Source organism: Jaculus jaculus, chromosome 6, assembly GCF_020740685.1.
Source record: "Jaculus jaculus isolate mJacJac1 chromosome 6, mJacJac1.mat.Y.cur, whole genome shotgun sequence".
In the NCBI taxonomy this organism is placed as follows: domain Eukaryota; kingdom Metazoa; phylum Chordata; class Mammalia; order Rodentia; family Dipodidae; genus Jaculus; species Jaculus jaculus.
The window spans coordinates 57063411-57091339 of record NC_059107.1 but is presented as its reverse complement, the minus strand read 5'-3'; the positions used below and the strand labels follow the sequence as shown (position 1 = coordinate 57091339).

The window sequence follows — 27929 nt, the reverse complement described above, 5'->3', positions numbered from 1 at the left end:
GTAACCCAATGTGGCTGTGTGTCATTATTGCACTTGTGTTAGCATCACATCATGTTCTGAGCTGCTTAGACTTTGAGTTACTCAGACATATGTTGTTCACTTTCCTCCGGTAGCTCATGTAGCTCCTTCCAGCACTAGATGGGCTAGTTGTCTGGGGACTGGCTCTGTTCCAGATTCCAATCAGATGTCTTTGTAGTCCATGACAGCAGCATATGGTGTTTCAGCAGTAGGGTCTTACCAACAATCTCTGGTGAGCAATAAAGTGCTCTGACAGTAGTCTGTCTTGTTTGTTTTGGGAGATCTAGTAGGTCTCTCTGATCAACAGCTCATTGTGGATGTAAGTCACATCCTTGTACAGGAAATTACAGGCCAGCACCAAGGAATAAGTAAAAAAAAAAAAAAAAAAAAAAAAAGAGAGGAAAGATAAAGAGGAGAAATTTAAGGTTAGGGTTCATCTCATACTCTCCAGGGCCCTTTGATTCAGGTGCTTCCCGTAAGGTCCTCTTGAGGGTTCTACCTTTTAGTCTAACTTCCAGAATATAGGATGCTATGGTACAAGTTCAATTTGGGTTTAGTTTTGTGTCGCCACACACACACCCTTGCCTTTCCCCCACACTGTACCTTCCCATTGTCCAAACCCTGAGATACCATTCGGGTATGTACACATTTTGGGCTGATCCAGGTTAGGAAATGCAGGTAAGTGAGACCATGCAATAATTGTCTTTCTGTGGTTGTGTGAATTCACTTAGAGTGATCTCTTCCAAGTTTTACCATTGTTCTACAAATTTCATTGTGTCATTTATTTTCTTACTGCTGAGTAGAATTCCATTGTGTAGATATACCACATCTTGGTTATCCTTTCATCCAATAATTGGCACCAAGGTTGATTCCAGTTCTTAGCTATTATGAATTGATCAGTTATAAACATGGTTGAGCAAATATCTTTGAACTGAGATTTGGAGCATTTACATTAAATTCCCAGTAAGGGAATAACAGGGTCCATTTGTAATTCTATTCATCCTTTAAAGTAGTCTCTCTATTGATCTCCATAGTGCTTGTACCAGTTTACATTCCCACCAACAGTGAATGAGTGTTCCTATTTCTCCACAGCCTCAACAATATTTGTTTTCATTTGATTTTCTAAAGTTTGTTATCCTTACTGGGATAAGGTGAATTTCATAGTTGTAAATTTATTAGAGTATTTATTTTTTATAGGTTGTTAAAATTATTCTTTCATTTAAAATATCAGCATGATTTAAATATTTTTTTCTGTTATGAACACATTTTTTTGCAACCATGAAATTAATCAACAAGATTTTTTTTTTGATGTTTAAATGACTAGCCCCAAAATATTCAGGATTTTATTATAGTTTGTAATTTAGATCTGTAGCTGCCTGGGTGGTGGGGGTGTCACTGGGTTGATCTTAGAATTGGATTTGAAGGAAGAAAAAGATAAGTAATATAAAAAAGTTAAAGAAGAGGGGGAGATAGAGATGGGGAGGGGAAGCAATAGACGATTCAGGTCAGTCTTCATCGTACCCTCTCCTCTCCAGGTTGTTGTGACTCAGGTGTTCTCTCTAAGGGCCTAGTGAAAGTTCAACAATTTGGTCTGTCTTTTAGGATGTAGAATTTTATGGTACCATTGCCATTTGAATCCATATTTGTGTCCCCCTTACCCTCTCCTGTCTGGTCCTCAAGATGCTTCCTAGGTATATCAACATCTTGGGTAGACTCAGGTTAGGCACTGTCAATGAGTGAAACTATACGGCGATTCTCTTCCTGTGATTGGGTGAGTTTACTGAGAATAATCTGTTCCAGTGGAATCACACTTTAAAAGGTCCATGTTTAGCACTTCTTACCCTGTGTGCAGCCCACATAGGATCTCAAAGCAGAGCCCCTAGCAACTATACCTGCATTGAAAAGTCCCAAACATCACTCTATTACACTTCAAAAGGAGGAGGCAGAATACCAGAAATATACTTGTAGAGTCTCCTGAACTGATTTTGAGAGGGACTACAGTGGTAGCAACAAGGACAAAAGGGAGAGGAAGATTAGGTAGTGAATGAAGTAGACCTATGATACAAGCAGAAACCACCTGAGCCTCTGTAGGGAGCTAGGAAATAACACAGAAAAATCACCATTAATGCTATCAGCTTTCAGACCCAAATATCAAGGTTTTATCTGGCTTTACATGGGCCACAGGTTACTGACTACCCTTAACAAGGCAGCTTTTTCCACCTCTAGCAATGATCAACTAATAAATGAGTTGAATAACAAGAATCTGGGCAGTACATGTCTGTGTCCATCCATCACACTGCCCTAAGGATTGACATAAATATTAGGGCATCATTATTCTACTGATGTGGAAGTGGTGGGACAGGTGGGCATAAGAAAATATAAGCAAATGAAAATTAGTTGATATTTTGAGATTAAGATGGGGGACTGGACTCTGTGTCCCTTTCTGTGGGTCATGACATGCTGAGTGGGTGATGGTTAATGGATGGACTATTTGCTGAAGAACTGTTCTGATTTCATTCATGTCACATAAATGTCTTAACAAAAATTGCTCAAAATTAATTTAAGATACATGCTGCTTATAAAAATGACCAGTACTCTCATGTCTGAACCAGTAAGTATTTAATGCCCCTAATAGTTATAAGAATGTCCTGGCTCTAAAGCCAAAACCATAAAAGGTGCTAGTAAGACAAACATTAAAAGCTGCAAAACTATAGTATTAAGAACTAGTGAAAGATAAATTATATGAATAAATCAACAAGCAAATATTGTATATACTTGGTCAATATAAAACATTAAAGAAAGAGTTTTTATGAGTAAAATTTATCAGTTGGGTGGGCAGTGTATACTAATCATTTCTTTCCTACTATTTAAAGCAGGGGAATTCAGGCATGTCCCTAGGGAGGCATTTTATGCATTCATTCTATATATTTCACTAAGGCTTTTATATCTTTAGCTTTTCACTCAGAGCTCTTGTGGGTAATAGCGTGCTTCATAGAAGGAGGGAAACAATTTGGATACATTTCGAGACAAAGCAGAGATGAAAACAAAGTCTGATAGCATAATGAACCAAATCCTGCCTTCCTAGTCATGTGTGAGCTGCAGAGGCCACCTACATCAATAGAGGCCATTTTGGGACCCTTCCCCTACCCCACAAAAATAAGTTCTAGCAGAGGACTGACTTCAAGGGAGGTTTGGGTGTTTTCTGGTTCTTTCAGAAAGCCGAAAACATTTTCTGCACCATCTGAATCAAGCTATCAAATTATGTAGTCACATCTTTTGGTTAAGTGCCTCATTCCTTGTTCTAATTATCACCTATCCCAGAGGGAAGACATTCAATTTACAAAAAGCTGGAAGAACAAGATTACCTTCCCCTCCCAAATCTCTCCAAAAATGAGAAAACAGCACAGCTGGAGTCCTTAGCATATTTAACTGCAATGTTTATCAATGTAATTTTTTTTCCTAATGCAAATTCACTCAAAACTAAGAAACACTTTGAGAAAAAGAAAACATGTAGTTACTAGAATTTAGGTGTTTCATATGCTACAAATTTGAGCTAATGAACTAAGCCTATGAAATTGTTAATAAAGTTAAATTTAGTAAGATTAAATTGTTAAAATTGCCCTTGGGGTGAAAAAAAAACCTTGAATAAAATCATTTAATACCTAATTAAATTATTTATTGTGTGTCCTAAAATTGATAAAGATAGCAACAATGTAACTGCTTCTTCTTACATGGTAATACATATTACAGTTCTATGGATAGGTCCCAAGGCATGCTATACTTCCATTTCTAGCCATCAGAAAAAAGAGTAGCTTGAGAGCTTTCATTCACTGTGGTGATCTTGAATTCTTAAAAGTATGTAATTGATCCTAACATAATTTTCACAAAACTTATCTTCTATTCTAGAGTAGTCAGAAGTAAGTAGGCTTGTTGTTTGAATAAATAACCTATCTCTTCTATGTTTTTTATTTATATACTTTTTGCATATCAACTTTGAATTGATTAAAGTATTTTTGGGATGTATCTCCTATAGTCTGCTTTATGAGACCTCATTGCATCTCCCCATCCCAAGGTTCTATAAATTTAGTTAAAATATTGCTTTTTCTGAAAATAGAGTATGCCACATTTTGTGCTGGATTACATACTATCAATATCCATTATCTCTTCCTATCTTTTCTCAAAAAAATTATAAATATAATTCACTTAACACTTTTATTCATGCCGGGCGTGGTGGCACACACCTGTAATCCCAGCACTCGGGAGGCAGAGGTAGAAAGATCGTTGTGAGTTCAAGGCCACCCTGAGACTACATAGTGAATTCCAGGTCAGCCTGGGACAGAGTGAGACTCTAACTTGAAAAAACAAAACAAAACAAAACCTTTCATTTATATGCTTTCATGTATTTGAAAATGGTCATTTAATGTCTTTCTATCACAACTAATTCAACATATTTGTAACCATTGTCATATTTCTTCATATTGTTAAACATAGTGGTGATAACTTTTACATATACTTTAGTTTCTTACATTAGAGTGTGACTACCCAGGAATGTCTATTTTTGCTGTGATTAACCTCAATTGCCAAGACTACAAGTCAAAGCAGTGGAATATCACATTTGGAAAGTAGAAGGGGCCAGCAGAGAGATAAGGCCCAAAGACACAAACAATTAGAGGGAAGCAAATAAGTGGCCATGAGATGAATATGCGTGCTAACCAGAGTATGAGTATCTTGTATGAAAAATAAACACAAATCCATGTAGGCATCAGCAAATACAACTGGTACCTTAAAACCGAAAAAGTCAGAAGAAAGTTCATAGTTATGGAGAAGCTGATAAAAACACAAAGAAAACCTAGAGATTTTCCAGGAAAATCTGAAGGACATCACCATCTCCAGGTGATGAAGGTCAACATCATCCATGAACCATGTTGGCTGTATGTATTCCACAAGTGACTGTAGACTCTAGTTGATGTACTCTATAACGAATTGGAGACGGAACAGTTTATAAAGAAAAGAAAGTCTTTTTGTGGACAATTCTGGAGGCTAAAAGTCCAAGATCATAGTGATAGCTGGTTCAGATTTTTGGTGAGAGCCACTTTCCTTTTCAAAGATGGTACCATGCTGCTGTGTTCTGGAGGGGAGGAGTGCTGTGTCCTCAAGCAGTGTAAGGACTGGAAGGAGCAATGATGAGAGCTCTTATAAGAATTTTAATCTCTTCACAAGAGGAGACTTCATGATCAAATCAGCTACTCATATTTTTAATATCCCCATGTCTTAATCTCACTCAGCAGCCATCACATTTTGCCAAATGTATTTTGAACAAGATGCATCCAAACCCCAATACTTGTCTTCCTTCTCAAGGAAGTTTGTAAAACTCTGTCTAGCAAGAACAAAATTCACACCTGAAATTGAAGCACATTCTATGAGATACATGAGCAGTATACTTCTCAAAACATTCTGTCACGGGCTGGAGAGATGGCTTAGTGGTTAAGCGCTTGCCTGTGAAGCCTAAGGACCCCGGTTTGAGGCTCGGTTCCCCAGGTCCCACGTTAGTCAGATGCACAAGAGGGCGCACGTGTCTGGAGTTCGTTTGCAGAGGCTGTAAGCCCTGGTGCGCCCATTCTCTCTCTCTCCCTCTGTCTTTCTCTCTGTGTCTGTCGCTCTCAAATAAATAAATAAAAAATTTAAAAAAAAATCTGTCACATAAAAAATGGAGGACATCAAACCAAATAAAGTAATGAAAATCTAATATAAAAGAGTTGAAAATATCATGGAGGCCAAATATGATGTCATATCTTGCATTGACTCTTGGGGCAGTAAAAGGACACTATGAAAACACCAAGAAAACATGAGAAAAGGTATGATAAATTCTAAGCACATAAGAATATGGATGAACTCCTCCTTGTAATTTTTCTGTATATTCAAATAACTCTGAAGTAAAAGTTTAAACATATCTATATATATAGATATAGATATAGATATAGATATAGATATAGATATAGATATAGATATAGATATAGATATAGATAGATATAGATATAGATATAAAATACAAGAAAAATGAAATAAAATTCAGAAAAAAACCTGCATATATATCAGAGAGACGAAATATGCAGGCCTAATATCCAGTCAGCCAGCAGGAGCTTATAGGGAGTGCTGATCAACAGCCAGGAAACTTTTCAGAGAAGTGTTTTCAGCTTCCTTAGCCACATAATTTCTGTCACAACTATTTAATTCTGCTGTGACACAAACAGTAGCCATAGATACATGAATGAATGGACAAAACTGGGTACCACAACTTTTCTTATAAAAACAAGTGGAAGGTGGATTTCATCTGCAGGTAATGGATGATCCACCACTATTTTGTGTTCCTAACCATAGGGCAAAGAGAGTATGGGAATTGATGAAGTAACCTTGAAAAATAAGATGATGGATTCCTTTCCTTGTTGCTGTGACAAGAAGCTATTTATGGCAGGAAGGGTTTCTCATGGCTTACATTTCAAGCAGATAGAGTATATAATGGCAAGGAAGGCATGGCTGTGGGAGCCCAAGGTAATTGATCACATTTAGTTCACCTTCAGGAAACAGAACTATGAGCACTAATGCTAACCTTCTTCCTCCTTCCTGTTAATTCTGGAAGTCTACCATCTACAGTTAGGGTGTGACTTTTTACCTTAATTAACCTAATTTAGAAAGTTCTACTCAGACACTCCCAGAGATTTGCCCCTTGGTTGATTCTGGATGCTCTCAAGTTGATTATTATGATTAACCACAACAAATATGAATTCCATCACTAGAACTGGTTTTAATACAAGGATTCTCTGAAAGATTGCCTGATCCTGACTACCTGAGCAGAGGCACAAATCTGAAAGATATATTGTGAGTTGTGAAAGATTTTAACAAGACGCTGAGTTTCCTTGACTGTGGACATGATCTGTGCCTGGATATTCAGTGGGCACAGAGACACACAGTCTGTGACCATATTCCCTAACTTGTACCTAGAATGTATATGGTTCTGTTTCTGACCAAACTTATCCATATATTCCAGTAGGCTAAGTGGAACAAAATACAGATAGTTTCTAAAATTTAACTAAACAATGTACACTTTCAATGAAAAACAGAACAGAGTATTTATCCAAGAGCAGGTATTATCACAACCAGATCCTCTGTTTATCCCTTAGGGTGTGTGGTGCCCCACCCACTCCCTTAATCCTGACAACAAGGAGGTTAAGATTTCTGGTCTGTGGAAGGTTCCAAGTCAGTTTATAACCAGGTAAGACCCTTCCCTAATGTATAATAGAAGAGGAAACAAAGCCACTATAAATCAAAAAGCCACAAATAACAAGCCCAAAATATAGCTTATTTAAAAATGGCAAATCTGACCATCCATCAGACTTAACTTATAATTTATCCTGATATGGAAAGTGTTATTAGCACTTCTGGTTCAGGTCTATATACCAGGTTTATTAGGTGGTTACTGACCTGGTATAATCCCAGTTACCTTTTGTGATGATTTTGGTCTTAATTATGCTATGCTCCTGCTTGGGTCCCTCTTTTGTGTGGTGTGGGTTCAAGTAGGTTGGCTTGGTCCCTGGATTGCTGCTCTGTTTTCAGCAGCTGGGCTCTGGCGGTGGGGAGGGGGGGTTGCTGATGCTGCTCTAGTTCTCTTGCTGGTCCCCCTTGTGATCTGCTCCTCTGTGGTTCACTGTCATTCTCCCTTCACTGAGTTTGCTGAGAGCTCTTGTGTGAGTAGAAAATCCCCTCACCTGTTTTTTCCTGTGGCTGAAGCTGAACTTGGCAGCTGCTCTCGGGAGGACCCGCAAAGCTACTGCTGGAGCCCCTTCTTCCAGCCTCTGTGGGCTATGGATGCTCTGGATCTCCTATGCTGTTGTTATTGAACAATGCAACGCATTTCATTGTCAATTAGCTGGACCCCAAGGCTCCTGAACAGGAATGGACAAGGGTACCACGCACAGCCAACCCCAAGGCCCTGATGGCCTAGTCAGCTTTCCATTCTCCTATGCTTGGTCCTCCCAAATCAAGTTGGAGCCACTTCCGTCTCCATATATTCAATTTGTATCTGACCATATCAATCAAATACTCTTTTATACACCAAGTCTTTATGACTGTTGCTCAAAAATTAATAATCCATTTTCTGAAGGAGACAGACAAGCATTGGGCTTTTTGGCTTCCACAGTTTAAGACACTGGGAATGGTCCAGTGCTTCCTTGGAGATATTAGTCTACAGCTCATGCTACCAAAAATGAAATCACAAGGCTATTGGTTTAGCATGCATGTAGACTACCCTATCCAGGGTACTCAGCCTATGCCCCACAGGCTGCAAATTTCCCAGGATAGTGATGAAAGCAGGCTAGAGTTCAAGTATAGTTACAATTTAAGCCTTACTATTACTGTGAGAAAGTCCCAATATTCACAGAAGTTTGAGGGGCATTTGTTAAATTTGGATATAGTATAAATATAATCCAACAAAGTCAGATGTTTAACGACAAGATCTCTGACATAGAAACACAGAGTTGGGTGTTCAAAACAAAAATTTAAAAAGTAGACAGCTGTCTGAAGATTAACTAGCACTGGCCCACAATTGGTTGCAGCTCTCACACTCTGCAATATGGATGAGAGTGAGTGGTTACTACATGGGACATCAGTCCTTTTCACCCCCTCCTGTCAATCACAGGAGGTTAAATCATACTTGAAATCATTAACACATTCTAGCAGAGCTGTTTGCTCCAGAATGCCTTTTACCTTGCATATTTATAAATTTTCTTTTCTTTCTCATTTGTTATGGAATCACTTATACAGTTGACATATGAGATATTTAATATGTTGACATTTTAATTTACATTTTAACTGTGTCATTGGTGAAAAGGGGCTCATATATTAACAGCTTCAAACTTTCTCCAGATTCCAAAACCTAAAAACAATAAGCATAAATATTCTTACTACATTCCTTGACAAATGACATATTTTGAGGTCAAGCTAAGTGGAATTAAATAAGAACTGAAAAACTTGTATTGCAAGGAAATAAAACAAATTTACATAAATTCAAAAACTAATTTAGAGCTGAAGTGACAACTTAGTATTCATTTGTATATCATCTGCCCATTATCTCTGTATTCATTTGCCAGATTTTAATTGCTTGATCAATTATTGCCTATCTGTTGTCTGTCTGTAATTTATCATCTGCCTATTCATTACTTATGTATGTATCTACATTTTTATTTATATATGATATATTCTATCTATAATCTATCACCTATTGTCTAATATCTGTCTATCTTGATTCTCTCTATCATCCATTAACTGATCTGTCCATCTATAATCTATTTATTAGATTTCATCTATTTATTATTTTTTGTCATCTAAATATATCCACCTCTCACATATTTATGTTCATTATCTATGCACCCCCACACTCTAAGCCACACTGTGTTTAGCATTTGCCATTTTTGCTTTATTATGTTCTCTTTATGAATATTTTCAGACTTCTCTCATCATTGTATCTAAGAAAGCTGACAGTTTCTGTTGGATAACATTACAAATGATCCTGGAAAGGGGGGGGTGGTAATCCCCACAGTTTACAATTAAGCCATGATTTTATTTTTCATATTCCTTAAGGTTAAAATGGGAATGGTTTATGATGGTTGACAAATAAAGATATCAAAATGTGCCTAGAAGATAAAGGCCACTAAATCTGAGAAAACATCAAGACGTGGATCATGACATGCTCAGTTGCCAAGACTTCCTATGAACCCTGAGAGAAACTTTGCAAATAAATGTTCTACCCTGCAGCTGTGCTATGTTGTCAAGAATTTAGTTTTTTTATATTTTATTTTTTAAATTTTTATTTATTTATTTGAGAGCAACAGACAGAGAGAGAAAGAGGCAGATAGAGAGAGAGAGAGAGAATGGGCGTTCCAAGGCCTCCAGCCACTGCAAACAAACTCCAGATACATGTGCCCCCTTGTGCATCTGGCTAACGTGGGTCCTGGGGAATCGAGCCTTGAACCAGGATCCTTAGGCTTCACAGGCAAACGCTTAACCGCTAAGCCATTTCTCCAGCCCTATATTTTATTTTTATTTATTTATTTGGGAGAGAGAAAGAGGAAGGGGGGAGAGAGAGAGGGAAAGAGAAAGAAAGAGAGAGAGAGAAAATGGGAAAACCAGGGCCTCTGGCCACTACAAACAAACTCCAGACGCATGTGCCACCTTGTGAATCTGGCTTTATGTGGGTCCTGGGGAATTAAACTGAGGTCCTTTGGCTTTGCAGGCAAACTCCTAAACCACTAAGCCATCTCTCCAGCCCTCAGTGTTTTCATATATGTTTCCCAAAATTATTGGTTATAGTTCCTGCTGTGAATTTTAGGTGAGCTTACTTTTTAAAAATGTAATTTATTTGCAAGCAGAGATAGACAAAAAGAGAAGAGAGACAGACAGAACGAGAATGTGCATGCCAGAGCCTCCAGCCACTGCAAACAAACTGTGCATCTGGTTTATGCGGGGCCTGGGAAATTGAACCTAGGTCCTTTGGTTTTGTAGCCAAGTGCCTTAACTGCTAAGCCATCTATCCAGCCCCCAGCTTATTTTATATATATATAATTTATTTACTTGTAAGGAGAAAGAGAGAGAGAGAGAAAGAGAGAGAGGAGAGACAGAGAGAATAAGCATATCAGGGTCTCGAGCCACTTCAAATGATCTTCAGTCACATATACTACTTGTGCATCCAGATTTATGTGGAAATTGGGGAATTGAACCCAGATTGTTAGGTTTTGCAGACCCTTAAACACTAAGCCATCTCCCTATCACTACAGTTTACTTTTTAACAAATGATCATTGTATAAACAAGTTTCTGGAACTTACTTTCTTCTTGATTACCTATATATTTTTATTTTTAGATGTTAATTCAGGTCCATGTAAGAAAAATCAAATAACTAGGAAAATATAATTTTACTGAGAATTGGAGTTCATGTCTGTATTAGTAGAACTGCTCTATCAGTAAATGTTACTTGAAAGATGATAAGAAGTATAAGGGTCATCTTGGCATGCTCAATGGTAAAATTTATAGTCAATTTGTCAGATTTGAAAATTACATAGGAGACAGGAGACAACTCTCTGTGTCTCTGTGGGTTTTCTAGATTAAGTTAAATGATTTCATAAAACACACTCTAATTGTCAGTGTAACCATGAGTTGGTGGTCCCAGATTGATAAAAAACAAGCTAGTGAGCTGAGCATAAGCCTTCACCTCTCTTTGCTTCCTGAATGTGGATACAACTTTCTGCTTCTGCCATCATGCCTTTTTGGATTGTGGCCCCTAAAACTATAAGCCAGGATAAACCATTCCCCCCTTAAGTTGTTTCTTGTTAGGTATTTGGTCACAACAATGGAATTGTTATTGATGTTTTTATCTAACTTACTATAAAAATGAATGAGCTTTCATCATCTACAGCCTATAGCTTACTTCACTAAAACTTAAAATTCTAGAGAAAAGAAAGAAGACTCTAATTGGCTCTATGGGTCAAGGGTCTACCACAAAATGATTCAGTTATGAACTAAGAGATAGAATTATGTGATGCAAACCCAGTCATAGAACCCCAGTTCAAACTCTCCTATATGCTAAAAGATGCTCCAAATAACATGGTTCTTATATTATTCCTGTATCACTATGTTAGTGTACAACACTGCCATTCATTTCTGTAGATGATATGACATCTTCATTTCCAGTTCCATTTTATGCTATGTTCATGTGCTAGCATAGTGTTTATCATGGGTTTTATGTTATGGGATATATACCATCTTTTCATCCCTTTAAATATTAGCCCAGTGTTAATTCATATATTTTATGTCTTCCTTATACTAACAAATATACATCATACATGACCACATCTACATCTTCACTTTTTATGTAAAATAGTTTCTCCCTTGTTACAGAGTTATTTAAGATTAGGGAAATAATTTAATTTTGCATAGTGGTTTTAAAGAAGAAAATGCTCTGGATTGCTTAAAAACTAAACTGCTCTGGCATGGAGACAGGGGAAAAGGAATGGTCTCTTGCATTGTTTCATTTTTGTTTTCAGAAGTGTATATGTAAAGACCTTTCTCCTCAAGGCTGCTGCTATCCATCTGAGGTAGACAAGAGAAGTGAGACAAGAAAGGTAATCTCAGCAAAGCCAGCACCACTTTTGAGCTTACAGTGATGTGACAAAGTAAGTTTGACATTTGTCAGATGCTACCTACTGCCTGATGGGCTCTGATTTATACTCTATTTTCTCAATCTGAAATATCTCCCTGATTCTCATTCTTCTTTTGATATTTTATCACATCTCAGGTTCCTACAACTATGGGTAGATAATTGTATTGTTCCTTTTAATGTATCCCCTACATATGACAAAGTGGTGAGAGCCAAATCCACATTAAACTGATCATGTGTAATTGTGGCAACTGTGAAATTCTATGGTTAGACAATATCCTTGAATTGTGTAAATGGAATGTAGTCATGAGTTACCATTTTCACTGTGCCTTTTGTGTGCCATGTGAATTCACTTTACAATTTCACCTCACTGCAGGAGTAAGGGAAATTCTCAGTATTAAGGAAATAGGTCTGGAGAGATGGCTTAGTGGTGAAGATGCTTGTCTACAAGGTCTAAGGACCCAGATTCAATTCTCTAGGTCCCAGGTAACCCAGATGCACATAGGGGCAGATGTGTCTGGAGTTTGTTTGCATTGTCCAAAGGCCCTGGTGTGCCCATTCTCTTTCTCTCTCCTCTCTCTCTTTCTCTTCCTCTGCCTCTAATAAATAAATAAAAATTTTAAAAAAATTCAAAGATTTACAAAATGTATTTAAAAAAGAAAATAGTTTTTAACCCTAAGATTATAGAATTACTAGGCAAATCTGTTATTTTTCCTTTTTGTGTATTTGTATATGTGTGGGGAACTGTGCACATGTATAGATGGATTGATGTGCACATGTGCCTGTGAAGGCCAGAGGTGTTGAGGTGGGTTATTGATGATACTCTTTTGTCCACTATATCTCTATGGGAGACACAATATCTTATCATTGAAATCTGCTGCCCCCCAGATTCTAGCTGGCTTTCCTGCTATTGAAGGAATCAGTTGCTTACAGCTTGATGGATAGAAAATAATGCTAGTGAATCTCACAAGTGCTGGCCTCTTGTTTACTTCTTTTATTTTGAATTGCTTTCGTGGTTGGATGTCAAGGATAAAGCATTGAGTAATTTCATGGATGAGTGATATTGACATCGGCAGGGAAAGTGACTTCAAATCTAGATTAGGTGTCTATTTGGTAGGGAGAAATCTTTGCCCCTTCACAGCAGAAAGGGTCACATGTAATCAACCTTCAACAGCAGTGCTGGCTGGTCTTCTAATGCATGGTGTCACATCATGTAGGTTTGGAGTGCATCTCAGCAAGAGCAATAGTGAAGTCAAGTTTTATAAGGAGGAATTCCATATGGCTAAACACACAGCTAAGGCCTATATAGTCCCATCTAACAGCTTTGTTTTGTAGCCCACTGCAAAACCACTAGCTTGTTGGGAGAGGAAACTGATGAAACTTTGTGTAGGCTTATGCTGTCCTAATTATGGAAAAGCTATTTGGCAATGGCAGTCTTCAGTACATATTCATATAGGAGATACAAGTATTTAGATATGGATAAATATAGACATATATAGATACATTTATTGTTATTTTAGATCCCAAAAATGCATTTTATAGGATTTGCAATAAAATATCTGTTTTTATTTTTCATTTTTGGGATGTTTAATCTGTCACAAAGCAGTGATTTTATTTTGGAACTGCCCTGAATTTTTTTCATGTATATTTATATATATCATTTACCAAAAGTCCTAACCACAAAGTCCTCTTATTTTTATTCCCTTATTAGATGTCTGAACAGAGCATTATTCATTGTCTAAGAATATGCATCTTGACCTGAGGCCATTTCTTCCTAGGAGACAAAGCAAAAAACAAGGTATATTTTTGACAATATACCAATGGGAAGATTTCTTTTCTCCATTATCTGATAATCTGTGAAAAGAATGTTAAGAATGTTGCAGATTATATCTGGCCACTTCTATAATATCTGTGTATGCATATCTATATTATGCTCTAGTGTTCTATCTACACCTGTTGCTCATGATGAAGATCTGAACTAATAAGCGGCAGATGCACTGGGATGGTGCTAGGAGCTGGGCTCCAAACCAAAAAAGAGGCTTGAAGCTGGCATGTATAGTGCTGAGGAATTCAAGGGTCAAGATTGGCAGGAGTGGATATTGTCTGTATGTCTCAGTGGTAGAAATGTCAGAGGACTTGGGGGCCACATTTCACATCTGCTACTGGGGAGGCTATGGTTCATGAAATTTTCTGGCTCATGCTTGTTATTGCCATTTTATTTATTTTTAAGGATCCAAATATTTTCTCGTGATGCTGTAATGTTCCTATAGGAACCCTAGAGAATTTAATTTCTATGGCTTTGACCAAACAGTTGTTCTGAGAAAGATGGTTTATTCAGTTGCATCACATAAATTCCCTGAGAATTTTCTTTTTTTTTCTGTTACTTTTTTAAATTTAATTTTTATTAACATTTACCATGATTATAAAAAAAATCCCATGGTAATACCCGTCCTCACCCCCCACACATTCCCCTTTGAAATTACATTCTCCATCATATTACCTCCCCATATCAATCATTGTACTTACATATATACAATATCAACTTATTAAGTACCCTTGTTCCTTCCTTTCTCTTCCCTTTATATCTCATTTTTAACTTATTGGGCAATGCTACTAAGTACTTTCCTTCTCACCCAGGAGCCCAATCATCTGTAGCTAGGATCCACATATGAGGGAGAACATGTGGTGCTTGGCTTTCTGGGTGTGGGTTACCTCACTTAGTATAATCCTTTCCAGATCCAACCATTTTTCTGCAAAGTTTATAACTTCACTTTTCTTTACTGCTGAGTAGAACTCCATTGTATAAATGTGCCACATCTTCATTATCCACTCATCAGTTGAGGGACTTCTAGGCTGGTTCCATTTCCCAGCTATTATAAATTGAGCAGCAATAAACATGATTAAGCACGTACTTCTAAGGAACTGAGATGAGTCCTTCGGATATATGCCTAGGAGTGCTATAGCTGGGTCGTATGGTAGATCAATCTTTAGCTGTTTTAGGAATCTCCACACTGATTTCCACAATAGCTGGACCAGATTGCATTCTCACCAGCAGTGTAGAAGGGTTCCTCTTTTTCAACATCCCTGTCAACATTTATGATCATTTGTTCTCATGATGGTGGCCAATCTGACAGGAGTGAGATGGAATCTCAATGTAGTTTTAATCTGCATTTCCCTGATGACTAGTGATGTAGAACATTTTTATAGATGCTTATATGCCATTCGCATTTCTTCCTTTGAGAATGCTCTATATAGCTCCAAAGCCCATTTTTTGATTGGCTTGTTTGATTCTTTATTATTTAACCTTTTGAGTTCTTTGTATATCCTCGATATTAATCCTCTATCAGATATTTGGCTGGCGAAGATTTTTTCCCATTCTGTAGGTTGCCTTTTTGCTTTTTTCACTGTGTCCTTTGTGGTGCAAAATCTTTGTAATTTCATGAGGTTCCAGTGATAAACCTGTGGTATTATTGTCTGAGCAATTGGGGTAGTATTCAGAAAGTCTTTGCCAAGACCAATATGTTGAAGGGTTTCCCTACATTTTCCTTTAGCAGTTTCAGAGTTTCAGGTCTGATGTTAAGGTCTTTAATCCATTTGGACTTAATTCTTGTGCATGGTGAGAGAGAAGAATCTATTTTCATCCTTCTGCAGATATATATCCAGTTTTCCCAACACCATTTGCTGAAGAGGCCGTCTTTTCTCCAATGAGTATTTTTGGCATTTTTATTGAATATCAGGTAGCTATCACTACCTGGGCTTACATCTGGGTTCTTTATTCTATTCCACTGATTGTCATGTCTGTTTTTGTGCCAGTACCATGCTATTTTGGTTACTATGGCTCTGTAGTATAGGTTAAAATCAGGTATGGTGATACCACCCACTTTATTTTTGTTGCTCAGTATTATTTTAGATATTTGAGGGTTTTTTGTTATTCCAAATGAATTTTTGGATTGTTTTTTCTATTTCCATGAAGAATGTCTTTTGACTTTTGATATGGATTGCATTAAATGTGTAGATTTCTTTTGGTAAGATTGCCATTTTCCCAATATTGATTCTTCCCATCCAGGAACAAGGAATGTTTCTTCACTTTCTAGTCTCTTCTGCAATTTCTTGCTTGAGTGTTTTAAAGTTCTCATTGTAGAGATTCTTTACTTCCTTGGTTAGGTTTATTCCAAGATACGTTATTTATTTATTTATTTATTTTTGATGCAATTGTGGAATGGGAGTGATTCTCTGATTTCATCCTCTGTCTTTGTTGTTAGCATATATGAAGGTTACTGATTTTTGTGTATTTATTTTATATCCTGCTACATGGCTGTAGGTTTTTATCAGCTCTAACAGTTTGCTAGTAGAGTCTTTAGGTTTCTTTATATATAGAAACATGTCATCTGCAAATAATGATAACTTGATCTCTTCCTTTCCAATTTGTATCCTTTTATGTGTGTCTCTTGCATTATTGTGATGGCTAATACTTCCAAAACTATGTTATATAATAGTGGGGATACTGGACGCCCTTGTCTTGTTCCTGATTTTAGTGGAAAAGCTTCCAGTTTTTCCCCATTTAGTAACATGTTGGCTATAGGCTTGTCATAAATAGCTTTTATTATATTGAGATATGTTCCTTCTATTCACAGTCTCTGTAGGACTTTTATCATGAAGGGATGTTAGATTTTGTCAAATGCTTTCTCTGGGTCTAATGAGATGATCATGTGATTTTTATCCTTCAACCCATTTATATAATGTATTACATTTATAGATTTCAGTATATTGAACCATCCCTGCATCTCTGGGATAAAGCCTACTTGGTCAGGGTGAATGATCTTTCTGATATATTCTTGTATTCTGTTTGCCTATATTTTGCTGAGAATTTTTGAGTCTATGTTCATGAGGGAGATTTGTCTGTAATTTTCTTTTTTTGTTTTATGTTTGCCTGGTTTTGGTACCAGGTGATACTGGCCTAATAGAAGGAGTTTGCTATTTCCTGGAAAAGCTTAAGAAGCAATGGTGTTAGCTCTTCCTTAAAAGTCTGGTAAAATTTAGCAGTGAATCCATCTGGGCTTGGGATTTTTTTAGTTGGGAGATTATTGATAACTCTTCAGATCTACATGTTTGTTCTAGGTCTATTTAAGTGATTAATCTCATTTTTATTTAATTTAAGTAGGTCATATAAATCAAGGAAATCATCCATTTCTTTCAGATTTTCATACTTTGTGGAGTATATGCTTTTATAGTATGACCCTATGGTTTTTTGAATTTCTCTGGAATCTGTTGTGATGTTACCTTGTTCATCTCTGATTTTATTAATTTGTGTCTCTTCTCTCTTTCTTTTGGTCAGATTTGCTAAGGGTTTATCAATCTTGTTTATCCATTCAAAGAACCACCTCTTTGTTTCATTAATTCTTTGGATTTTCTTTTTTGTTCCTATTTCATTAATTTCTGCCCTAATCTTTATTATTTCTTCCCATCTACTGATTTTTGGTTTGCCTTGTTCTTCTTTTTCCAAGGCTTTAAGGTGAAGCATTAAGTTGTTTACTTGTGACCTTTCTATTTTTTTTTTTTTTCTGCTGCCAGATCATCTTTATTTTCCTTAACAAAACACATACAAAGCACAAAACTCACTTGCATATCATAATTATTTTACAAATATAAATAATACTAGGAATTCAAGTACAGTCATGTGCAGAAATATTTCCTATGTTAATATGTAAACATAAACTAATTATGTACATTGTGTGCCTTTGGCCCTGCTGCAAAGTAAAAGACATCAAAAGAAACACTGCACTCAACTGTTCAATTGCATTCTTATTGAGAATTCGTACCAATGGCTATGTAGTTATGATTATAGCTTTGAATATCACCTAATGTAAGCACCTAAAAATAGATATTTTCTTCCAACTGTAAAATATCTTAAAAGTTAAATTATATTCATATTTAATAATGAAGTACTCCAAATGTTAATGGTATTTTAGTCTTTAAGACATTATTTCCTAGTCAGTGTTCTTCCTACATCAAAATAGTTATTTGCAGGTTAAACATGTATAAAATAAAAGTGCTATCCATTTTGTAAATATTTAGAATGCACAAAATATCTAAAAGCTATCTGAACAGTGTGGGTCTTTGCACATTCAAAAGGATCTTGCTTCACTGATAACACTTTAATTTCAATATCCAGTAGATAAACTCAGATGTACTGAAATTGCTGGACAATCTGAATTTGAATGATATTAAGTATATACTTAGAGTGGCAAAATTTTTGTTTGCTTTTTTTTTAAAGTACCACCAAAAAAAAAGCAGTAAATGACATCAACACTACAAACATCCAGTTGAAGGCACATGGAAGCATTTACTACCGTTTCTTCAAAGACTCTCCACTTAGTTCAAGATTTTGAAGAGCATCAGCTCTAGGAAATGTTGATTTGGCTTCACTTGCTGAGGTTTCCTCGTGTTCAGTCTCTTGTTTTTCCTCCAGTTTCTGTGAGGCAGATGCTTTTTCAATCACTTGGTTTGACTGCTGGGTAGCTGGTATTTTCTCGTCTGTCTCCTCAGTACTATTATTGAGAACATCCCATTCTTCTAAGGATTCTTCATTAAATTCATTCTCTGATAAGGGTATACTTTCTGATGGCAAAGGACAAGCTGAACTTGAGTCTTCCACTGCCTGCCTCTTCTCAAAACTGAACGCTAGAATTCTTGGACCCTGGGATCTGGTTTTTCTTGCAGGATTCAAGAAAAAGCAGCAGGCACATTGAAATGCAATGTATTCAAATTCTTCTTTTAGCGCCATGCTATTATGAGTAAAACACTGCTGACATATAAGGGAATACCTGTTCTGTGGACCATCACAAACTAAATATTCAACAATTCTATCCAGAGCACCTTGGTCTCAGGGATGGATAGGTCTTGCCAAGGGTGGACCTGGAGGATGAAGAACCATTCCAGGCACTGAAGTAGCAGGAGATCCAAGGCGTCTGGTTAAGGCTGGAGTAACAGTTCTTTCTGGTGGTCCACCAGGGGTTGAGACATCCTTTGGTGGCCCAGGAGTCCTGGAACTTGTGGAGGAGGGCCCTGATTAGAATTTGCTGGTGCTGGAGAAAGGTTTCTTTGAGCTGCAGTTCGCTGATGAATCTTTGGGTATATATGGATCTTTCCAACAGCAGCAGCCATTTCTACAAAGTTATTTACCTTGTCCAGGTCTTGTAGTTACAGCTGCTCCAACAGATGGTGGCTCAAAGTCCTTTGCTTTCTTTGAGTCTGGATCAAACCTTTCAAGAATTAACTTGGCTGTCTTATAAGTTTCTTTTTCCATGACTTCTTCAAGTATTTTTTTTCTTCTGGGATTTTAAATCATCCAATGCTTCATTATTTCTCTCTGTCCTCTTGGAAAAGAAGAAGATAAGCATGGTTCTTATGCTCCAGATGACCAAAGGAAAAGCAAAAAATGGGAGTGTCATGGCAAGTCTTGCTGTGAATTCATCAGGAAGATACCAGAGATACACAATTAAGCACTTAAACACATAGAGTACTGAGGAATAGAAAATTAATCTTCCAACCCATAATTTTTGCAGTCTCTTTTTTTTTGTCCCCCTAAATTCTTCCAATGCTTGAATTTCCTTATCTATACCTTCTATAACGTCTACTGTTGTCCTCCATCGAGAAAATAATCCACCTATCTTTTATTTATAGCATCTTGGCACAATGATAAATATCATGAGTTGTCCAAAGGAAATCACAGCTCGAACATTCTACCTGTGTGAAGAGAGCACAGTGGTGGCAGGCTGCCCTCTGGAGCAGGCGACCACAGCCACTGACCTCTAATTTCTTAATATAGGCACTTAAGGCTATAAATTTGCCTCTTAGAACTGCCTTCAATGTGTCCCAGAGATTTTGGTATGTTGTGTTCTCATTATTGTTTGACTCTATACATTTTTTGATTTCCTTCTTGAATTCTTCATTGACCCATTCATCATTTAGTAGTGTATTGTTTAGTTTCCATGATTTTGTGTATGTTCTATAGACTTTCTTGCTGCTAATTTGTAGTTTAATTCCATTGTGGTCAGATAGAATTCAAGGAATTATTTCACTTTTCCTGAATTTGTTAAGATTTGCTTTGTGTCCTAATATATGGTTTATTTTAGAGAATGTTCCATGTGCTGCTGAAAAGAATGTATATTCTGCAGCCTTTGGATGAAATGTCCTGTTAGGTCCATTCCTTTAATGACCTCATTTAGTCCAGATGTCTCTCTGTATATTTTTTCCTGGGATGACCTGTCAATTGATGAGAGGGGGGTGTTAAAGTCACCCACCACCACTGTGTTTGGTGTTATCTGTGACCTTAGTTCTATAGTGTTTGTTTTGATGAATTTGGGAGCCCCCATGTTAGCTGCATATATGTTTAGGATTGTAATGTCCTCCTGTTGGAGTGTGCCCTTAATCAATACAAAGTGACCTTCCTTATCTTTCTTGACCAACATTGGACTGAAGTCTACCTTGTCAGATATTAGGATAGCAAACCCTGCTTTTATTCTAGGCCCATTTGCTTGAAACACCTTTATCCAACCTTTCACCCCAAGATAATGTCTATCCTTTGTAGAAAGGTGAGTTTCTTGAATATAACAAATTGTAGGATCCTGCTTTTTAACCCAGTCTGCAAACCTATGTCTTTTGGTTGGGGCATTAAGGCCATTGATATTAAGAGATATTATTGAAAGGTGTGTATTTATGTTTGCCATTTTGTGTGTGTGTGTGTGGTTCCGGTTCTACATTTGCTTTCTTGTGTTAACTAGTATCTGAGTATTGCTTGTTTTTTCCAGGTTCCTTATATATGTGTTTTTCCTTTTCTCCAGCATGGATGATCATATCAAGTATTTTCTGTAGAGCTGGTTTTGTATTCAAATATTCCTTTACCTGCTTTTGTCATGGAATGTCCTTATTTCTTTGTCTATTTGAATGGATAGCTTCACAGGATAAAGTAACCTTGATTGACAGTTGTTATCATTCAGAACTTGGAATACATCACTCCAAGCCCTTCTGGCTTTAAAAGTTTGTGTTGAATAATCTGCTATAATCCTGATGGGCTTTCCTTTGTAGGTAACTTGATTTTTCTCTCTGACTGCTTTCAGTATTTTTTCCTTGGTTTGTGTGTTTGGTAGTTTGATTATAATAAGACAAGGAGAGGTTCTTTCCAGGTTTTATCTGGCTGGGGTTCTAAAGGCTTCCTGTATCTGCATTGGCACCTCTTTCCCAATTTGGGGGAAATTTTCTTCTATGATTTTGTTGAAGATGCCTACTATGCCTTGGTGTGGAATTCTTCTCCTTCTACTATGCCCTGAATTTTTTTTTTTTTAATTTAATTTATTAGTTTTCTTTTCAGTAAATATAGGCAGTTTGGTACCGTTGTTTAGGCTCATCTGTGATCTACCCCCTCCCGTTGGACCCTCCTTGTTGATGTAAATGGGTTGTGAATTGTGGAGTTAGCCCCCAGTTATTGGTATGATAAATGTCTCTGCAAATCATGATCCAACATGTGACTCTGACATTCTTTCTGCCCCCTCTTCCACAAAATTTCCCTGAGCCATGTTGGCTTCATTTTTGGTCTGCTTCAGTGCTGAGGTGTTGGGGGCCTCTGAGGCTCTGGCTTTCTGATTTGGTAGGAGTTGATTTTTCTCTGCGTTGGTCTCCTTCCCCTTTGTGCTGGTATCCAGTTCACAGGAAAACATCACCCTTGCTTGTTTCGCCAGTTGTCCTTAGAGTCAGTTGGGCCCCTTTTGAGGTATGTTGGGGCAGCTCTCTTCTTAGGATCTGCATCTATCTGGAAAAGAGAAGCAGATTCTCCAACGGGGAGTAAGTTAGCACCCGGAAAATTGAGATAACACTTACTTTTTTGATAGACAGTTTGATAGGTGTAGGCCCTCTTATACCCCGTGATTGATGGTAGCTTGATATTATAGAGTGGGCTTGTGTTTGGGTATGGTTCTGACTTGTTTCCCAGCTCCAACTATGGGTCTAGTACCACTGAGTGGATCAGTTAGCCAAATCAAGAGCAATTGGTTCCTCACCATGGCTGTGTACCACTATTGCACTTGTGTGGGCATCACATCAGGTTATTTGTTGCTAATTAGGTTAAACAATGCATTGCTTGGACAGATCTTGGTCATTTCCCCCAGTCGCCTATGTAGCACCTTCTGGTACTAGACGTGCTGACTGTCTGTGGACTGACTCTCTCCTGGCTTCCAGCCATGTCATTCCATTATATGTGTCAGCTGCATATGGAGTCTTCAGCAATAGGGTACTACCACTGGCCTTTGGTGGGTCATCAAGTACTCTGACAGAAGGCTGTCATTGTTTTGGTTACATACCCAGCAAGCACCTCATGGACTAGACAATAGGATGGAGAGGAGGGCGTGGAGGGCTTCGAAGGGTGGAAAACAGTAATCCTGACCCAAACGGCAATGGTACCATAAAATTCTACTTCCTAAAAGACAAACAAAATGGCTGAACCTTCACTAGACCCTTTCAGGAAACACCTGAACCATAAGACACTGGAGAGGGTAGGATCAAGACTGACCTAAATCTCCTACATCTTCCCTCCCTCCCTCTCCTCCTCTCCCCTCTATCTCTCTCCTCTCTAACTCTTGTATATTAGTTATGTTCTTCCTCAATTTCTTAGTGGACAGTGACCTGTAACCCCCACTTTCAGCTTGGGCCTACCATCTACAATGAGCTATGCCCTGAATTCTTATATTTGATCTTTTCATAGTGTCCTGAATATTTGAAATTCCCACTCACACTTTTCTATATGTTTGTCTTTCTCTTTGTTGGACTGTATTAGATCTGCCATCTGGTCTGCTACCTTAGATATTCTGTCCTCTCCTTCATCCATTCTACTGGTGAGATTTTCTACAGAGTTTTTTATTTCTTTCTTTCTTTCTTTCTTTTTTTTTTTTTTTTTGGTTTTTCAAGGTAGGGTCTCACTCTGGTCCAAGCTGACCTGGAATTAACTCTGTCATCTAAGGGTGGCCTTGAACTCATGGCAATCCTCCTACCTCTGCCTCCCAAGTGCTGGGATTAAAGGCGTGCGCCACCATGCCTGGCGAGATTTTATTTCATTAACTGTGTTCTTCATTGCTAGTAATTCTAACTGGATTTTCTTTATTATTTTTTTTCCTTATTTATGTCTTGTATTGCCTTCTTTATTTCATTAAATTGGTGTCCTGCATCTTCTTTGATTCCCTGACTTCCACTTTGAGTTACTCTTTGACTCCTTTGATTTGTTCTCTGACTTCTTTGAACATATTTACAATCATTCTTTTGAAATCTTTCTCAGGCATTTCCTCTGACTTGTTCTCATTGGAGGTCATTTCTGATGCATTAATACTTTTAGGTGGATTTATATCGTCTTGCTTTTCAGTGTTTCTTGTGTTATAATGTATATGTTTTTGCATCTTGGATTAAGTTAATGCTTGGATTTTCTAGCTAGCTAGGTATTCTTAGCTGTATCAATTGATTTGATGTTATATATCTTCAGGATAGGAGCTTAAGGTGTTAGGTGTGGCTCTTAAGGCTCTCAGCATATCTACAAAGGTGTTCCTAGGGGTTGAGTTTCCCTGCTATGGGAGTATGCAAGTAGGCCGAGTGGAATAACATACAGGTAGATTCTAAAATTGAACTAAACTCTGTACACATTCAATCAAAAACAGCACTGAATATTTATGTATGCAAGAGTAGTTATTATAACAACCAGATCCTCTAGCAACAACGAGGTTAGGATTTCTGGTCTTTTGAGGGATCCAAGTCAGCTTGTGACCAAATGAGACCCTTCCCTGGTGTAATCAATCCCAGTTACCTTTTTTGATGATTTTGGTCTCAGTCAATTGCTGGCTGGGTTGCTGGGCTGCTGCTCTGATTTCTGGAGCTGGGCACTGGCTTTTCCTGTGGGGCAAACCAAACATGGCAACTGTGGCCCTGCAGATCAGCACCCACACTGTTGGAACCACCACAGCTGCTCCTGAAGCTGCCGCTGCTGGGTCTGTCACCTCTGCTAGGTCCACTGCTGCTGCTGCCTCTGCTGCTGCTGCTTTAGCTGACACTGCTGGATCCTCTGCTGCTGCTGCTGGATCTGTGACTGCTGCCTCTGAAGCTGCTGCTGCTGGATCTGCCGCTTCTGCTGCTACTGGATCTGCTGCTGCTGGGGCTGCTGCTGCTGGTGCCGGAGCCACTGATGTTGCTGTGGGACTCTGCTCTGGCTTGGGTCCCACTGTTCGCTCAAGTTGGTGTGGCCAGGTCCTGGAACCGCTGCTCTGTTTGCTGGAGATGGACACAGGCAGTGGGGGAGTGAAGGGAGCCACAGCTGCTCTGGTTCTCTCGCTGTTCCATGTGTCCTCCTACCTTGTGATCTGCTCCTCTGTTGCTCACTGCCACTCTCCCTTCACGTTTCTTGAGTTGTGGAGAGCTCTGGTGTGAGTGGAAGCTCCCCGCACCTGGCTTTTCCTGCAGCTCAAGCTTAGCCTGGCAGCTTTCCGGTGCACTGCTGCTGCCATGGTCGGCGGACCTGCCAGGGCCACTTTTGCTGGCCTGCGTGGGCTCTGGATCTCTTCTACTTCTCCACGACCATTTCAATTTCTTATACACCTCACTTTTTAGTAAAAGTGTGTATTTTGCTGAGTTTTTTTTAGGTCTTTTCCCCCTTAGGCTGCTTTGGCGTGGTACCTAAGCTGCCATCTTAACTGGAAGTTCTGAGAATTTTCTTCTTCTTGAGCTAAGGGTTTATAGATGTCCTTTGATCTGTTTGTTTTATGTGCTATTCTTACAAGACATAGGGACAATTGTATTCTCCAATTCTCATTGTCTCTTAATTAGTAGCAGAGGCTCATTGTCCAATAATCTGGAATCTAAAAGGCAGAATCAGAGTAAGAAAGACATAAGCAGACTGTATTTGCTGATAGAGCACTGAAAGCCATGCCATGAAGAATCTAAAGAAATGTGTCAGTAATTCTGAACACCTACATGCTCTGCAAAGCTTTACTCTGTCTGCGATCACAAGTGCACACAGGTGATAATGGAACCAGTGCACACTTAACTATTGCACCTGTTCTTATCTTGGTATCAATTTGTACACAGCATCTTTAAGACTGGTTAGATTTGGAAACACTGAAATTGATGCTGAACAATTTTCATAAAGGAGGATTTCTACAATGACATTGGCAGACTGGTGGAATAATAAAATAATAAAAACAGCAATAATATTTAAGAATCTTAAGATATCTCTAGGGTCTTCATAGTAAAAAAGCTTTCTCTGAGACTCAACTAAAACCCAATAGTGTCAGTTGTCAAAAATCTTTAAAAAATGTACTAACTGGCTATACTGTATAATGATTACCTATCTAACCATGTCCTTATTTGCTTTTCTTTCATTAAATTTTTTATTAATTAGTTTTGTATTCAGCAAATACACTCAGTTTGTTACCATTATTAGGCTCATCCGTGACCTACCCCTCCTCTTGGCCCCTCCTTATTGAGGTATATGGGTCATGCATTGTGGCATTAGCCCACAGCTATGGGTAGGATAAATGTCTGCATATCATGACCAACATGTGGCTCTGACATTCTTTCCACCCCCTCTTATGCAAAATTCCTCTGAGCCATGTTGGGTTCATTTTTGGTCTGCTTCAGTGATGAGGTGTTGGGGGCCTCTGGATCTCTGGCTCTCTGATTTGGTAGGTGTTGATTTTTCTCTGTGTTGATCTCCTTCCCCCTTGTGCTGGTACCTGGTTCACCAGGAAAACAGCACCCTTGCGTGTTTTACCAATTTTTCTTAGTTTTGGCCAGGGCCCTTTTGAGGTATGGTGGGGTGGCTCTCTCCTTAGGATCTACATCTATCTATAAAAGAGAAGCAGATTCTCCAAAGGAGAGTAAGTTAGCACCAGGACAAATGAGATAACCCTTACTTTTTTTATAGATAATTTAATAGTTGTAGTCCCTCTTGTAGCCCACGATTGATGGTAGCTTGATATTGGAGAGTGGGATTATGTTTGGATATGGTTCTGACTTGTTTCCCAGCTCCAGCTGTGGGTCCCATACCACTGAGGGGATCAGTTAGCCAAATCAAGAGCAGTTGGTTCCCCCCTCCCATGGCTTTGTGCCACTATTGCACTGTGTGGGCATCACAACAGGTTCTTTGCTGCCAAGTAGGTTAGACAATGAGTTGCTAGGACAGATATTGGTCATTTTCCCCCAGTCACCCATGCAGCACCTTCTGGCATTAGACACACTGACTGTCTGGGGACTGACTCTCTTCCAGCTTCTCACCATGCCATTTCATTTTACCTGTTGACAACATAAAGTGTCTTCAGCAGTAGGGTCTTACCACTAACCTTTGGTGGGTCATCAAGTACTTGTACAGAAATCTGTCTTTCTTTTAGGAAACCTTGTAGGTCTCTCTGATCAAAAGCTCATTGTGGATGATAGCTACATGCTGGTACTGGGAGTTACAGGTCAGTGCCCAGTAAGAAACCGAGGAAAAAGATAACAAATATACAAGAGTTAGAGAAAGGAGAAAGGGAGAGAGAGGAGAGGAGAGAGAGGGAGAGGGAGGGAGGGGAGCTGTAGTAGCAATATAAGGTTTTTAAAAAGACATGAAGCCAGCATTTCACTGAGCCTTAGTCAATCTTGACACATGGCTTACTCCCAAGATTTCTACTAAAATTCAGAGTCCCATGTCTCTGTTTCTTTTATGCATATCTTTAGAAGTAAGCAATGATACCAGTGTTATTAGGAGAACCTTTACATTTTATAAAAAAAAATTGTGAATGACAAATGACATAGAGCTCAAGCTACTTAAAAAGCATTAAAGAAATGCCAGTGTGTTTTAAGTGTGAAAAAAAAATCTATATATTAAAACATACTTTAAGATTTTCTGCACACATATTTTCAATGGCAAGGAGAAAAAGTGATGGCCCTGTTTCAAGTGGAAATGCTTGGAGTCTGTGTCTATGGTCCCTTCTGTTTTTCAGCTACATTTTTTAAAATTATTATTCTTTTTCTCCTGATATGGTAAGAAATGTCCTACTGCAATGTAAATTCATTCTACTGCAATATTCTCTCCTGATGTCTAGTATTTGTGATGTGAAATCACACGATTTGAACATGAAATTTTATGATATCTCATTATGTCTTTATATAGTAAATGAGATAAGTCATATATATATATATATATATATATATATATATATATATATATATAATTTGTATATGTAATTTATAGTTTACATATTATACTATCTGGAAACTAATATAGTAGTATATTAGCTGAAAGAAATGTTTTTAAATATCAGAACTAGGGTCTTGAGCAGATGCCTCAGTAGGTAAAGGGCTTGACACACAAGCGTGGGACCTGAATTTGGGTTTCCAGCACTCATGTAAGAGGTAGGCATAGTGACAGCTCATACCTGTAATCCCAATGCTGGAGAAGCAGTGATGAGAGGATTTCCTGGGTTTTCTGGCTACTTTGTGTAGCGGACCTTGTGAGTTTTAGACTCAGAGAGACTTTTACTCATAACAGTAAGATGGAGAAGTTATAGGGGAAGATATCTGACATAAACCTCTGACTTTTATGTGTGAGCACACACATGTACATACCCAACTGCACACTCATGTGTACCAGCACATATTCAAGCATGCATATACACATGCATACACATCATAAACATACAT

The 27929-nt window shown here is 38.1% G+C and overlaps 1 pseudogene; it reads right to left on the bottom strand.

Annotated features, from left to right (window-relative positions):
• Window positions 1-18567: 18567 nt before the first annotated feature.
• LOC101595153 lies at window positions 18568-19779 on the bottom strand (annotated as a pseudogene).
• Between the last annotated feature and the right edge of the window lie 8150 nt (window positions 19780-27929).